General features: G+C 37.3%; 1 long non-coding RNA gene across 1 annotated transcript; it reads right to left on the reverse strand.

Moving 5' to 3' along the window:
• Positions 1 to 2,841: 2,841 nt before the first annotated feature.
• Positions 2,842 to 14,372, reverse strand: LOC118767529. Its single transcript, XR_005003448.1, has 3 exons — positions 14,353 to 14,372; positions 5,231 to 5,234; positions 2,842 to 2,952 (listed from the first exon to the last, which is right to left on the reverse strand). It is a non-coding gene; the product is annotated as an uncharacterized LOC118767529 (long non-coding RNA).
• Positions 14,373 to 14,845: the final 473 nt, after the last annotated feature.

A 14,845-nucleotide genomic window follows, 5' to 3' on the forward strand; every position in this document is an offset into this window, starting at 1 on the left:
TCTCTAGTTAAGATCTCTTTTACTCTTTTAATTGTTTCAGTCATTTGACTGTGGCCATGCTGGAGCACCACCTTTAGTCGAGCAAATCGACCCTGGGACTTATTCTTTGTAAGCCCAGTACTTATTTTGCTGAACCGCTGAGTGACGTGGACGTAAACACACCAGCATCGGTTGTCAAGCAATGCTCGGGGGACAAACACACACACATATATATATACATATATACGACAGGCTTCTTTCAGTTTCCGTCTACCAAATCCACTCACAAGGGCATTGGTCGGCCCGGGGCTATAGCAGAAGACACTTGCCCAAGGTGCCACGCATTGGGACTGAACCCGGAACCATGTGGTTGGTTAGCAAGCTACTTACCACACAGCCACTCCTGCGCCTATATATATACTGTTTACTATATATACTATTTACTGATAATTATGATGATTTTATGACCTGTGTTATGATCTATAGTTTTATGATCCAGTTATGATCAACATGTTATTATCTATAGCTTTATGATGATGTTATGATGTCTGTGTTATAATCTATAGTTTTAAGATCATATTATGATATATGTTATTACTGACAGTTAAGATCATGCTATGATGTAAATACTATCATCTCTAGTTAAGATCTATATGCTATTTACTGATAGTTATGATGATTTTATGACCTGTGTTATTATCTATAGTTTTATGATCATGTTATGATATACATAATATTATCTATAGTTATGATCATGTTATGATATCAATAGTTATCATAAATAGTTATGATCATGTTATAACCTAAATGTTAAAATCCATAATTTTGCGATCAAGTTATGATCTGTATATTATTATCTATAGTTATGATCATGTTATGATATACAAGGTCTGATCAAAAAGTATTGGGTCTGTTGCTATGGTAACTGAGCTAAAGGATCCAGAGTGAAGCTGCTTGTCACAGATCGACCTTAAACTCTGTCACACATGCACACTAAGTCATAACATGCTTGCTCACTTCCATTGTTTGTAGCAGTGACTGGAAGTAAAATATGTAGAACTAGCAGTATCGCCCGGCGTTGCTCGGGTTTGTAAGGGAAATAACTATAAAGCATTATTAGAGAGTTATAGCCAAAAAATAGCAAAAAATGCATTTAAAAATGGAAAAAAATTTATGGTAAATTTTTTTTAAATCGTTGACTCATCGTAGACATTTTTAGAGAGTTACTTCCCTTATATTAAAAAAATATGCATTAAAATGGAAAAAAATGATGGTAAATTATTTTTTAAATCGTAGACTCATCGTAGATGCGCGCTAATACCCAGAAGGGCTCGATATGAATCACGACTATAAGATAGTTAAACTGCACCGTAAAATGTGGGAGTAGTTAGGAATCTAAATCGGAGTAGACAGACACACAACCTTTCTTTTATATATAACGACTAGCAGTATCGCCCGGCGTTGCTCGGGTTTGTAAGGGAAATAACTATATAAGCATTTTTAGAGAGTTATAGCCAAAAAATAGCAAAAAAATTATGGTAAATTTTTAAAAAATCGTTGACTCATCGTAGACATTTTTAGAGAGTTACTTCCCTTATATATGCCAAAAATGCATTAAAATGGAAAAAAATGATGGTAAATTATTTTTAAAATCGTAGACTCATCGTAGACGCGCGCTAATACCCAGAAGGGCTCGATATGAATTACGACTATAAGATACCCGGTTTTGGTTAAACTGCACCGCAAAATGTGGGAGTAGTTAGGAATCTAAATCGGAGTAGACAGACACACAACCTTTCTTTTATATATAAAGATGTGGTCATCTCACCACACCACAGAGGTTTCATTGTGTTGTTTGAGACATTTGTAGGGAGGAAGGATGAATCTGGGCTGAGCTGCTGACGAGAATGTTTTGGACTTCTTTGGAATATCTTTCCATTGAAGTTTCAGATAATGATTGTGAGGTTGTCTTAGCGATACTGGAATCTCAGTCAGGTGACCACCAGTAGTAATGCTGTTTGGTGTATTTTTGGTAGCTTCAAAAATGTTTATAGGCGCAGGAGTGGCTGTGTGGGTAAGTAGCTTGCTAACCAACCACATGGTTCCGGGTTCAGTCCCACTGTGTGGCATCTTGGGCAAGTGTCTTCTGCTATAGCCCCGGGTCGACCAATGCCTTGTGAGTGGATTTGGCAGACGGAAACTGAAAGAAGCCTGTCGTATATATGTATATATATATTTCTTTACTACCCACAAGGGGCTAAACACAGAGGGGACAAACAAGGACAGACAAATGGATTAAGTCGACTACATCGACCCCAGTGTGTAACTGGTACTTAATTTATCGACCCCGAAAGAATGAAAGGCAAAGTCGACCTCGGCGGAATTTGAACTCAGAACGTAACGACAGACGAAATACGGCTACGAATTTCGCCCGGCGTGCTAACGTTTCTACCAGCTCACCGTATATATATATGCGTGTGTGTGTTTGTGTGTCTGTGTTTGTCCCCCTAGCATTGCTTGACAACCGATGCTGGTGTGTTTACGTCCCTGTCCCTTAGTTTGGCAAAAGAGACCTATAGAATAAGTACTGGGCTTACAAGAATAAGTCCTGGGTCGATTTGCTCGACTGAAGGCGGTGCTCCAGCATGGCCGCAGTCAAATGACTAAAACAAGTAAAAGAGTAAAAAAGAGTAAAGAGTAAAGGGAAACATTGTTTACTGTTAGAAAACGTTAATAATAAACAATCTTTAGCAGCATAAATAAATAAATAGATAAATAATGATAACTAAATAAACGATACAGTTCTATATATGAGAGATGAAGAATTATGTACATTATATACGTTATTTACATTATTTACATTTGACGGATATTTGTCCTCATCTTGTTTGTTGTTAAAACAACATTTTGGCTGATATACTCTCCAGCCTTCTTCAAGTGTCCTGGGGAAAATTTTTGACCTATATTCTCATTCTATTTTTCGATGTTATTATTATTATTATTATTATTATTATTATTATTATTATTATTATTATTATTTTGAGTGAGAGAGCAGTTCATGCCATCAAAGTGACACTGGGGTAAAATATACGAAGCCCAATACACCCATCATGACTACCCGTCTGATAAGGGTACACTAGGCACATGCACCCCAACCATATGTGCGCAACATGATGATGATCTCATATCAAGATAAACAGCACATGACCTTGCAGGTGGGGCCCAGTTAGAATTTTCTTCAGGTTGAGTAGCCCATCCCGCTCAAAAGGTCCCTGAATAAGGGTTGTTTAAGGATGTTGAAAGAACCACCCATGTTTCCAGAGGTGAATTATTCAAACCCTAAAGAATCCCTCTCAACACATGGCTATGATGCTCCCCCACGACTATTATTATTATTATTATTATTATTATTATTATTATTATTATTATTATTATTATTTTATATTGTTATTCAACTCACGGCCTGGAATCAAATCTCTTGTGAATTAACTCGGGATCTCGTGATGACAATGTAACCTTCATTTAACTAAGGTATCTTCAGCCTGATGAGTAGGTAGTAGAGTAACCTTCATTGTGTAATTACTAGGTTCTGCTAGCTAAGAAACATATGTAGCCTGGATTTTACCTGCTCCATTCCCTAAAATTGCATATATATATATATATATATATATATATATCTGTATATATAAAAGGCAGGATGTGTGTGTGTGTGTGTGTGTGTGCATGTGTGAATGTAATTTATGCACGTCCACAAATTAGCACACATGTCACTCCAATTTTAGGAGGACATTCGTCAAGATCCTAGCTGTATTTTTGTCAACTTATTTTTACCAGAGTCACCAGCGAATAACAGTAAAAATAAATTTTCAACCAAAACTTTTAACAATTTTCAAGTCGGAGAAATCACCATTGTTTGCAAACAGGAGCTAAGTCCCCTTCTAGCGACGAGTAAGTTTTTGTTAAGACTTTTGTTGTTCTTTTTTTATCGAGGAAAAATGTGTTCTGTTAATATATGGGCAACACACACCACACACACACCACACACACATACATGAACGTGTATGCGTACAAAAAACATGTATGCAATAGGTGTATGTACATACATGTGTGTATGTGTGTTGCCCATATATATATATAAACCAATTTCAACAGATTTTATCTAAATTTGACATTGATGTTACTTAGTTTGGTTTGAAATAATGAACTTGATTAGCTTAATAATCCTAACATAATCCCGAGCAAAGCAGGGTTATACTGCTAGACTCCACTACAATAATACTCTTGTGTATTTCTCCATCACATTATATGAATGAGAAAGGAAGGGGTGATAGATGAATAAGGAAGAAGGAATGATAGCAAACGTTTTGGGAAGAGCCAGTTGCTTAGATCAACCCCAGTACACAACTGGTGCTTAATTTATTGACCCTGAAAGAATGGAAGGCAAAGTCGACCTTGGTGGAATTTGAACTCAGAATGTAAAGACAGACGAAATGCTGCTAAGCATTTTTCCCGGTTTGTTAGCAATTCTCCCAACTTGCCGCCTTAGAAATGTTTCTATATTGTGAGAGGCAAGATTCTCTGTAAATTCTATCTTATTTTTTTATTTTTATATTGCCCACAAGGGGCTAAACATAGAGGGGACAAACAAGGACAGACAAAAGGATTAAGTCGATTACATTGACCCCAGTGCATAACTGGTACTTAATTTATTGACCCCGAAAGGATGAAAGGCAAAGTCGACCTTTGCAGAATTTGAACTCAGAACTTAAAGACAGACAAAATACCTATTTTTTTACTACCCACAAGGGGCTAAACACAGAGGGGACAAACAAGAACAGTCAAACAGATTAAGTCAATTACATCGACCCCAGTGTGTAAGTGGTACTTTATTTATTGACCCCAAAAGGATGAAAGGCAAAGTCGACCTCGGTGGAATTTGAACTCAGAACGTAACGGTAGACGAAATACGGCTACGCATTTCACCTGGCGTGCTAACGTTTCTGCCAGCTCACCACCTGTATTCTAACTATCAAGCAAAAACCTTATTACATTTTATTTATTTATTTTATTTATCTAGTTTCAGCTCACGAGCTGTGGCCATGCTGGAGCACCGTCATTGTATATCTGAGTTCTGAAAAGGGGGGAAAAAAAAAAGGAAAAAGAAAAGGGCGAACAGCATATTGAAGCACATGGATGTCTTTAGCTGAGCCCATCATATAGCAGGCCCTCAGATTAGGTGTAGCTGCTTCACTCTACTCATGCTGTGATGAATAACTCACTGACTGCTGGTATAGCCCACCGCTCTCTCTCACTCTAGCCATCACATCATTGATGACCAAGAAATTATCTATGTTCATTGAAGCTACATAAGTGTGTGAAAAGGCCAGCGAAAGCATAGGTTGTGCTATCAAGTTTTACTTGTTTGTGGTAGAGGAATAACAGCTATGGTTATCTAGGTCAGTTGTCAAAATGTTCAATAGAACTGAATCATTTACATTAATAAATGCAAACAAAAGACATACACACACACACACACACACACAAATCGTTTTTATTTCTTTCTGTTTTACGTAAATGTACATTTAAAATTAGTGTCCTCTTCACGCCAGTAGTTTCTGAAATATCAGAATGAATATTGAAGTTGCCAGCCTCGCCTGGCCCCCGTGCCGGTAGCACGTAAAAGCACCATCCGTTCGTGGCCGTTTGCCAGCTTTGTCTGGCACCTGTGCAGGTGGCATGTAAAAAGCACCCACTACACTCACGGAGTGGTTGGCGTTAGGAAGGGCATCCAGCCGTAGAAACACTGCCAAATCTGACTGGGCCTGATGAAGCCACCCGGCTTCACAGACCCCAGTTAAACCGTGCTAGCATGGAAAACGGACGCTAAATGATGATGATGATGATGAATTAACCAGTGAAAACATAAGACAAACATAAAGCAGACACAACATGGGGCAAATACAAGAAGAAAAAAAGGCAAATGTGACATAAGGCAAATATAAAGCAAACACAAGGCTAATATAACATGGCAAACATAAACATTAGGCCACTGTAACATAAAGCATACATAATACAAGGCAAATATAAGGCAAAGACAAGCTAAACATATGACAAACTTAACACAAGGCTAACATAAAACATAATGTTATGGCATATAATCAAATAAAATCAAAAAGGGAACACAAAGGATATCATGGTACACGTGTTTCAAGCTTTATAAACGACCTGTTCTTACATCAGTGTATAATAGATATAAAAGATGGTTTAAGATGGCATATAAGATAAACATGACATAAGAACAATGGTAATAGAAGACAGACATAACATAACGCAAGGCTTATGTAATAGAAGGCAGGCATGAAATAAGTCTAATATAAGGCAAACCTAATATAAGGTTAATGTAACTGAAGGCAAAAATAACATAAGACCAAGGACCTGGATTGAATGCTTACAACAGAATGGACTCTGTTAACCCTTTAGTGTTCAGATTATTCTATCAAACATAACCTTATTGATTCACATTGATTTGAATTAATCATGCATTATCTCATATCTTCACCATCTTGATGGTGTAATTACTTAATGTAGAATAACATTGTTGGGTAGGTGTGAGGGCCTGGATCTGGTCAGTTTGAACGTAAGGCAGATTAAATATCTTGGCCGGATATGGCCGGTTTAAATACTAAAGGGTTAAAGGTACTGAAGGACCAGGCAGAGGTGTTAAATCAGATACAGAGTAAGTACACCAGTAAAGAGCAGCAAAGGTACCCCATGTGGGATTGGGGTGGGGTGTGTGTGTGTGTTTCCGTACCACCTCCCCCAACCTCCTCTCTCCACCAAATTTGATTCAGAAAATTTTCGGCAACCCCAGGACCATTCAGTAAATTTGAACCAGTTTAAGTTAAAAGATGTTATTTCATTTTTGAGATAAGAAATGTAACAAAGACCAATTGTAAAAAAAAAATGGTCAAGTAGATTGCAGGATAGGCAGGTGGATCACATGACAAGCAGGTGGATCACACGACAGGCAGTTGAATCACATGACGAGCAGGTAGTAATGCGAATCACTGGTAATGAAATAGCAATAACAACAAAGCAAGTCCATGAAGTTATTTGTACTACTCCTAGTAGTAGTTGTTGTTGTAGTGTTAGTGGTGATGGTAGTGGTGGTGGTACTGGGGGATTGTGCTGGTGATGGCAGTGGTGGTAATAGTCGTAGTGGTGGTGGTGGTGGTGATGATGGTGGCGGTGGTGTCTTTCTGCACCTGCATGCCATTGGTCTTATTTCTTTATTGCCCACAAGGGACTTTATTGCCCACAGAGGGGACAAACAAGCACAGACAAAGGTATTAAGTCGATTACATCGACCCCAGTGCGTAACTGGTACTTATTTAATCGACCCCGAAAGAATTAAAGGCAAAGTCGACCTCGGCGGAATTTGAACTCAGAACGTAGGGACAGACGAAATACTGCTAAGCATTTCGCCCGACGTGCTAATGTTTCTGCCAGCACACTGCCTTTGGTCTGCATGCCATTGGTCTGTTGTATCAGAGCTGATCTGCTTAATCTACAATACACAAGAAGAAGAAGGTCAGAATAAACTATAAATGGTGCACTAGGTATAGTATGTGGTGTAGTGTAGACAATGAGGGGTGGTGTAGTTGCTGTTGTTGTTGTAGTTTCCGTGGCTTTCAGTGTCGTTGTTCTTGTTTAGCCCCCAAGTCAGCTCTATGATCAAATTATTGTCCATTTACTTTCTGTAGCACAGCCAGCATCACATTATCCAATGTGCCTTCTTTCAGAGAATGTGATTTGAAGGAGATTTGGCTGCTATTTCTAGCAGTCTCTTGTTCCAAACTAGTAAGTTACTGGGATCTAAGCACACCAACTTCTTCTTCTTCTTCTTCTTCTTCTTCTTCTTCTTCTTCTTCTTCTTCTTCTTCCCCTTCTTCCCCTTCTTCTTCTTCTTCCCTTCTTCTTCTTCTTCTTCTTCTCTTCTTCATCTTCTTCTTCTTCTTCTTCTTCTTCTTCCCCTTCTTCTTCTTCTTCTTCTTCTTCTTCTTCTTCTTCGTACAGCAATCACCCTGGATGGGTTGAGCTGGCTTCATTCATCATCATGCTGCATCTCTCACAAACACGACCAGCCTGGCGATTTGAGGCTAATGATCTCCAACCACTCCTTATTCCAGTTGACAAGTGGATAGTGGGGGACAAAGACAGACAAAACAGTACACACACACACACACTCACACAACATATGATGCCAGCTGTTATATATATAATATATATATATATATATATATATATACTTTTATTTTAAGCAGCAGAAAATTCAACAAAATCGTTACTTCTGAGTTTCTCGTTGCCGTTCATCAGACAGTTTTTGCTGTCTGATGAACGGCAACGAGAAACTCAGAGTAACAGATTTTTTGACTTTCTACTGCTTAAAATAAAGCATATTACTCTACCACTGGTATTTGAGTACTCTTTTTTTCCACCTTGTTTCACATTTATGTGTTTACTCCGGTATATATATATATATATATGTCATGTGGTTTGTGTTTTTTGACGTCCTGTACCCATATATGCATGTGTATATGCATATATATCTAAGTATGTACATGTATGTATATATACATATATACATATTATTTACATTATTATATGATCAAACGCCACACATCCATTCCCAAGTAAGTTTTCTCTCTCTCTCTCTCTCTATATATATATATATATGTGTGTGTGTGTGTGTGTGTGTGCGTGTATTCTTCTATTCTTTTACTTATTTCAGTCATTTGACTGCAGCCATGCTGGAGCACTGCCTGGAGTATTCTTTGTAAGCTTGGTACTTGTTCTATTGTTCTATCAGTCTCTTTGCTAAACCACTAAGTTACGGGGATGTAAACACACCAACATTGGTTGTCAAGTGATGGTGATGGTTGTAGGACAAACACACACACACACACATAAATGTATACACACATATACATATACATACATAGATACATACACACACACACACACACATATATATACAGATATATATGTATATATATATATGTCATCATCATCATCATCATCATCATCATTTAGCGTCCGTTTTCCATGCTAGCATGGGTTGGACGGTTCAACTGGGGTCTGTGAAGTCAGAAGGCTGCATCAGTTATATTCCACCAGCTTTTTTTTTTTCCAACTCCACCTGACCAAGGTCATTTCTATACCATTATCAAATTTATTCCCAAACACCACAAACCAGTTTTGATGAGTTATTTAAATAATTGCGCGCTTAGTAATGAAAAAGTGTTAAGTTTCTGGAAGACGGTTGGTTTTTTTAAGCCATGTATTATACAGGAGTGGCTGTGTGGTAAGTAGCTTGCTAACCAACCACATGGTTCTGGGTTCAGTCCCAATGCGTGGCATCTTGGGCAAGTGTCTTCTGCTATAGCCCCGGGCCGACCAATGCCTTGTGAGTGGATTTGGTAGACGGAAACTGAAAGAAGCCTGTCGTATATATATATATGTATGTGTGTGTGTGGCTGTGTTTGTCCCCCTAGCATTGCTTGACAACCGATGCTGGTGTGTTTACGTCCCTGTCACTTAGCGGTTCGGCAAAAGAGACGGATAGAATAAGTACTGGGCTTACAAAGAATATGTCCCGGGGTCGATTTGCTCGACTAAAGGTGGTGCTCCAGCATGGCCGCAGTCAAATGACTAAAACAAGTAAAAGAGTAATATGTATCATTATGAGGCATTTGTTGTCAGTTTGAGACTGCAAAATGAAAGGGGAAACTTATTTTAAAGCAACTGGTATTAAAAAAATTGAAATTACTCAGAAAAAGAATTTTTTTCACAATCATAATCCATGTTTTGAAATATGGAGTTCACCAAAAGGATATTTCACAAAGAAATTTAAAAAAAAAAAATGGCTCATGAGTGGGAGGAAAATTATAAATTTGAAAAGCTGGTTTATTTTTGGCTTCCTCATGAGATATCAGGTGGAGTGGGGTGGAGCATATGGCATCATGGTTAGGACATTGTGAAAAACAGTAAAATCATCATCATCATCATCATCATCATCGTTTAACGTCCGCTTTCCATGCTAGCATGGGTTGGACGAATTTGACTGAGGGCTGGCGAACCAGATGGCTGCACCAGGCTCCGATCTTGATTTAGCAGAGTTTCTACTGCTGGATGCCCTTCCTAATGCCAACCACTCCGAGAGTGTAGTGGGTGCTTTTTACGTGTCACTGGCATGTAAAAATGGTGTAAAATGGTGTAAAAAATGATGTAAAAAAATGTCCCAGTGTATAACTTGTACTTTTTTTTTATTGACTTCAGAAGGATGAGAGACAAAGTCCACTGGGTGAGATCTAAGATGTAATATGATGTTCTTTGCTCTACTGATTCTGCGAAGAATCTGGGAAATGGATTTGCTAGAAATAACAGTTAAATTTCTTTTGGATCATTCTCACACAGTTGAATAATTGTAGTCCCAGACATTGAAAAAGATGTGATGGTCTAAGCTGGAACGTCTCTGATCATTGGTCTGCTGTATCAGAGTTGACATGATATGAAACAACTACTACAAAAATGGTGTAATACCAGTAATTTCAGTGGGGGTTGGTATCATCAATGGATATCATGTCTGTAGTGGTTCAGAAAGGATAATGGTTTCTAATTAGTAGTTTTGAGGGGAAGGGAAGCAGCCAATGCCTTCAACCCCAGTGTATGACTGGTACTATATTTTATCAACCCCTAGCAGGACAAAATGCAAATTTGATGTTGGTGAGATTTGAACACAGAATGTAAAAAGATGGAACAAATATTCTTTTCTACTCTAGGCACAAGGCCTGAAATTTTTTAGGGAGGAGGCCAGTCAATTAGATCGACCCCAGTATGCAACAGGTACCTAATTTATTGACCCTGAAAGGATGAAAGGCAGAGTCGACATCGGTGGAATTTGAATTCAGAACGTAAAGACAGACGAAATACCATTAAGCATTTCGCCCTGGCATGCTAGAGTTTCTGCCAGCTCACCACCTTATGAGGAGAAAAATATTCTTTTCTACTCTAGGCACAAGGTCCAAAATTTTGGGGGATGTGGTCCAGTTGATCAGATCGACCCCAGTAATACAACTGGTAATTAATTTATTGACCCTGAAAGGATGAAAGGCAAAGTCGACCTCGGCAGAATTTGAACTTAGAACACAAAGACAAAATACTGCTAAGCATCTCACCTGAGATTGAACAAATATTGCTAAGCACTTACCTGACACTCTGGTTTACAATCAGGAGAACAGCATGTTGGATTAACCCTTTTGTTACCATATTCCTGCTGAAAAGTATTGCTTTTGTTTCAGTTAATTTTGAAATTAGTAAAATAATAATCCTTTTTACTATAGGCACAAGGCCTGAAATTTTTGGGGAAGGGGCCAGTCAGTTAAATCGACCCCAGCACACAGCTGATACCTAATTTATCGACCCCGAAAGGATGAAAGGCAAAGTCACCCTTAGCGGAATTTGATCTCAGAATGTAAAGATAGACGAAATACTTATTTCTTTACTACCCACAAGGGGCTAAACACAGAGAGGACAAATAAAGACAGACAAACAGATTAAGTCGATTATATTGATCCCAGTGCGTAACTGGTACTTATTTAATCGACTCTGAAAGGATGAATGGCAAAGTCACCCTCAGCAGAATTTGATCTCAGAACGTAGAGGCATTTGAAATACTGCTAAGCATTTCACCTGGCGTGCTAACGATTCTGCCAGCTTGCTGCCTTGAGTAAATTTAGTAAAATAAAAATGGTTTCAAATTTTGGCAAAATGCCAGCAGTTCTTGAAGAGAGGGAGAAGTCAGTTACTTCAAACCTAGTACTTGACTGATACTTTTTTTTATTGACCCTAAAAGGATGAAAGTGGAGGCACATGGCCTAGTGGTTAGAGCAGTGGATTTGCAGTCGAGGGATCGTGGGTTCGAATCTCAGACCAGGCAATGTGTGCGTTTATGAGCGAAACACCTAAAGTTCCACACGGCTCTGGCAGAAGGTAATGGCGAACTTCTGCTGACTCTTTCACCACAACTTTCTCTCACTCTTTCCTCCTGCATCTTGCAGCTCACCTGCGACAGACCGGTGTTCCGTCCAGGTGGGGAACCTATACGCCAACGAAACCAGGAAACTGGCCCTATGCTCCACAAGGGGCAAAAAGGATTAAAAAGAAGAAAAGGATGTAAAGCAAAATTGACCTCTGTGGAAGTTGAACTCAGAGTGCAAAGATGGACTAAGTATTTTGTCTAATGGTAAAGATGGACAAAGCATTTTGTCTGATGGTAAAGATGGACAAAGCATTTTGTCTGATGGTAAAGATGGACTAAGCATTTTGTCTAATGGCAGCCTAATGGTCCTGCCAGCAATGCTGCCTTTATTTAGTAAAATAATATTATAGAAGGTTTCAATTTAGATCACTTTAACATTTTTGTTACCATAGTTTTCTGAAATATCTACTGCTTTTATTATGGTTAAATTTGAAAATGCTCTTTTACTTGTTTCAGTCATTTGACTGTGGTCATGCTGGAGCACTGCCTTTAGTCAAGCAAATCGATCCCCACCTACAAGGCCATGCACTGTTTATCTTGATATGAGATCACCATGTCATGCACACATGGCTGTGATGCATGTGCCTGGTGTACCCTTATCAGACAGGTATATGGGCTTCGTATATTTGGTACCCCAGGCGTGTGCTGCTCTCTCGCTCAATAATAATAATAATAATAATAATAATAATAATAATAATAGTAATAATAATAATAATAATAATAATAATAATAATAATAATAATAATGATAATGATGATAATAATAATAATGATAATAATAATACAGCACCAGTGATTGTACCAGAATGATAAAAAAAAAGGTACTGAAACCTATTTGAAAATGACACCAGGTTTACCATCCCTACAGGAGGTGCAAAAATTAGTTTTAACTGGAATGACTCATGTACTGAGAAGAACATTATCGCAGTGAAAACAACATCCATTCATTAATTTATTTGCTTATTAAGTTTTTAAATACATATTTTACTTGTGAATTTGTGTGTGTGTAATCTGGGAACGCATACAATGAGCTTCTCTGCCCTAGGTGTACAGAAAACACTTGGCGAGAAATGGAAGAAAATTTGAAGAAAGGAGAAAAAAAAGATAATAATAATAATACTCTTTTACTTGTTTCAGTCATTTGACTGTGGCCATGCTGGAGCACCACCTTTTAGTCGAGCAAATCGACCCCAGGACTTATTCTTTGTAAGCCTAGTACTTATTCTATTGGTCTCTTTTGCCGAACCGCTAAGTTACGGGGATGTAAACACACCAGCATCGGTTGTCAAGCGATGTTGGGGGGACAAACACATACACATACATATATATATACATATATACGATGGGCTTCTTTCAGTTTCCGTCTACCAAATCCACTCACAAGGCTTTGGTTGGCATGAGGCTATAGTAGAAGACACTTGCCCAAGGTGCCATGCAGTGGGACTGAACCTGGAACCATGTGGTTCGTAAGCAAGCTACTTACCACACAGCCACTCCTACGCCTATAATAATAATAATAATAATAATAAAAATAATAATAATAATAATAATAACAATGATAATGATAATTATTTTTTCTACAATAGGCACAAAGCCTGGAATTTGAGGTGAGGTTGTTGATCACATCAATCCCCAGTATTTGACTGGTACTTAACTTAACCCCGATGGATGAAAGGCAAAAATCAACCTCAGCAGGATTTGAACCCAAAACGTAAGAAGGGGCAAAATAATGATACTAATCATATCCAAGGTCAAGTGTGAAAAAACAAGATCACACCACACAGAGATATAGAACAAAAGCCAGGACACATTGCACAAGCACAAGCAATTGCATTCACTGATAAACAATGTAATTGCACAGAAGATAATTACCCAGTGAAAGTTTATCAATTTAAGTGAGAGAAAACGTAAATTATTTAAGAGATAACGAACTGTAATGATGAAGGGATACAAGAGGCGAAGATGACGTGACCTCTGCTCTGTACTAAAGGTTGTTCACTGATAAAGAAACTCCTTAATGATCATCTGACTGACGACATGCTGGAGGGTATGACATCATACACACACATACGTGTGTATATATGTGTGTGTGTGTGTGTGTTCGCATATGTATATGTATGTATATATATATATATATATATATATGTATGTATGTATTATATAAGCATATGATGAGTACACACATGAATATTAAGCATGTTTGCACATGTGTATATATATATATATATATATATGTATATATATAAATATATATATATATATATATATATATACATATATATATATATATATATGTTATATATATATATGTATATATTATACATATAATATATATATATATATAAGTATATATATATATATACGATATGTATATATATACATATATATATATAATATATATATATATATATATATATATAATATATATATATATATATATATATATAGATATATATTATATATATATATATATATATATATATATATATATATATATATATATATATAGATATATATATATATAGAATTATATATTATATATATTATATTATATATAATATATATATATAGGAATTTTTCTTCGAAGTATACGTCTCGCTTTTATCCTTCGAAACGTTTTTTAGTAGATGAAATCTTAGCGACTGAAGAAGGGTTTTTTTTTGTGGCTTATTGTCCTGTATCTCTCTTTTTTTTGCTTGTCTGTTCCTTGGTTGTGTCTATGTGTTTCGTCTCTCTATGTGTTCGACGTCTTTGGTGTCCTGTACAC

Source organism: Octopus sinensis, linkage group LG22 (assembly GCF_006345805.1).
Source record: "Octopus sinensis linkage group LG22, ASM634580v1, whole genome shotgun sequence".
Classification (NCBI taxonomy): domain Eukaryota; kingdom Metazoa; phylum Mollusca; class Cephalopoda; order Octopoda; family Octopodidae; genus Octopus; species Octopus sinensis.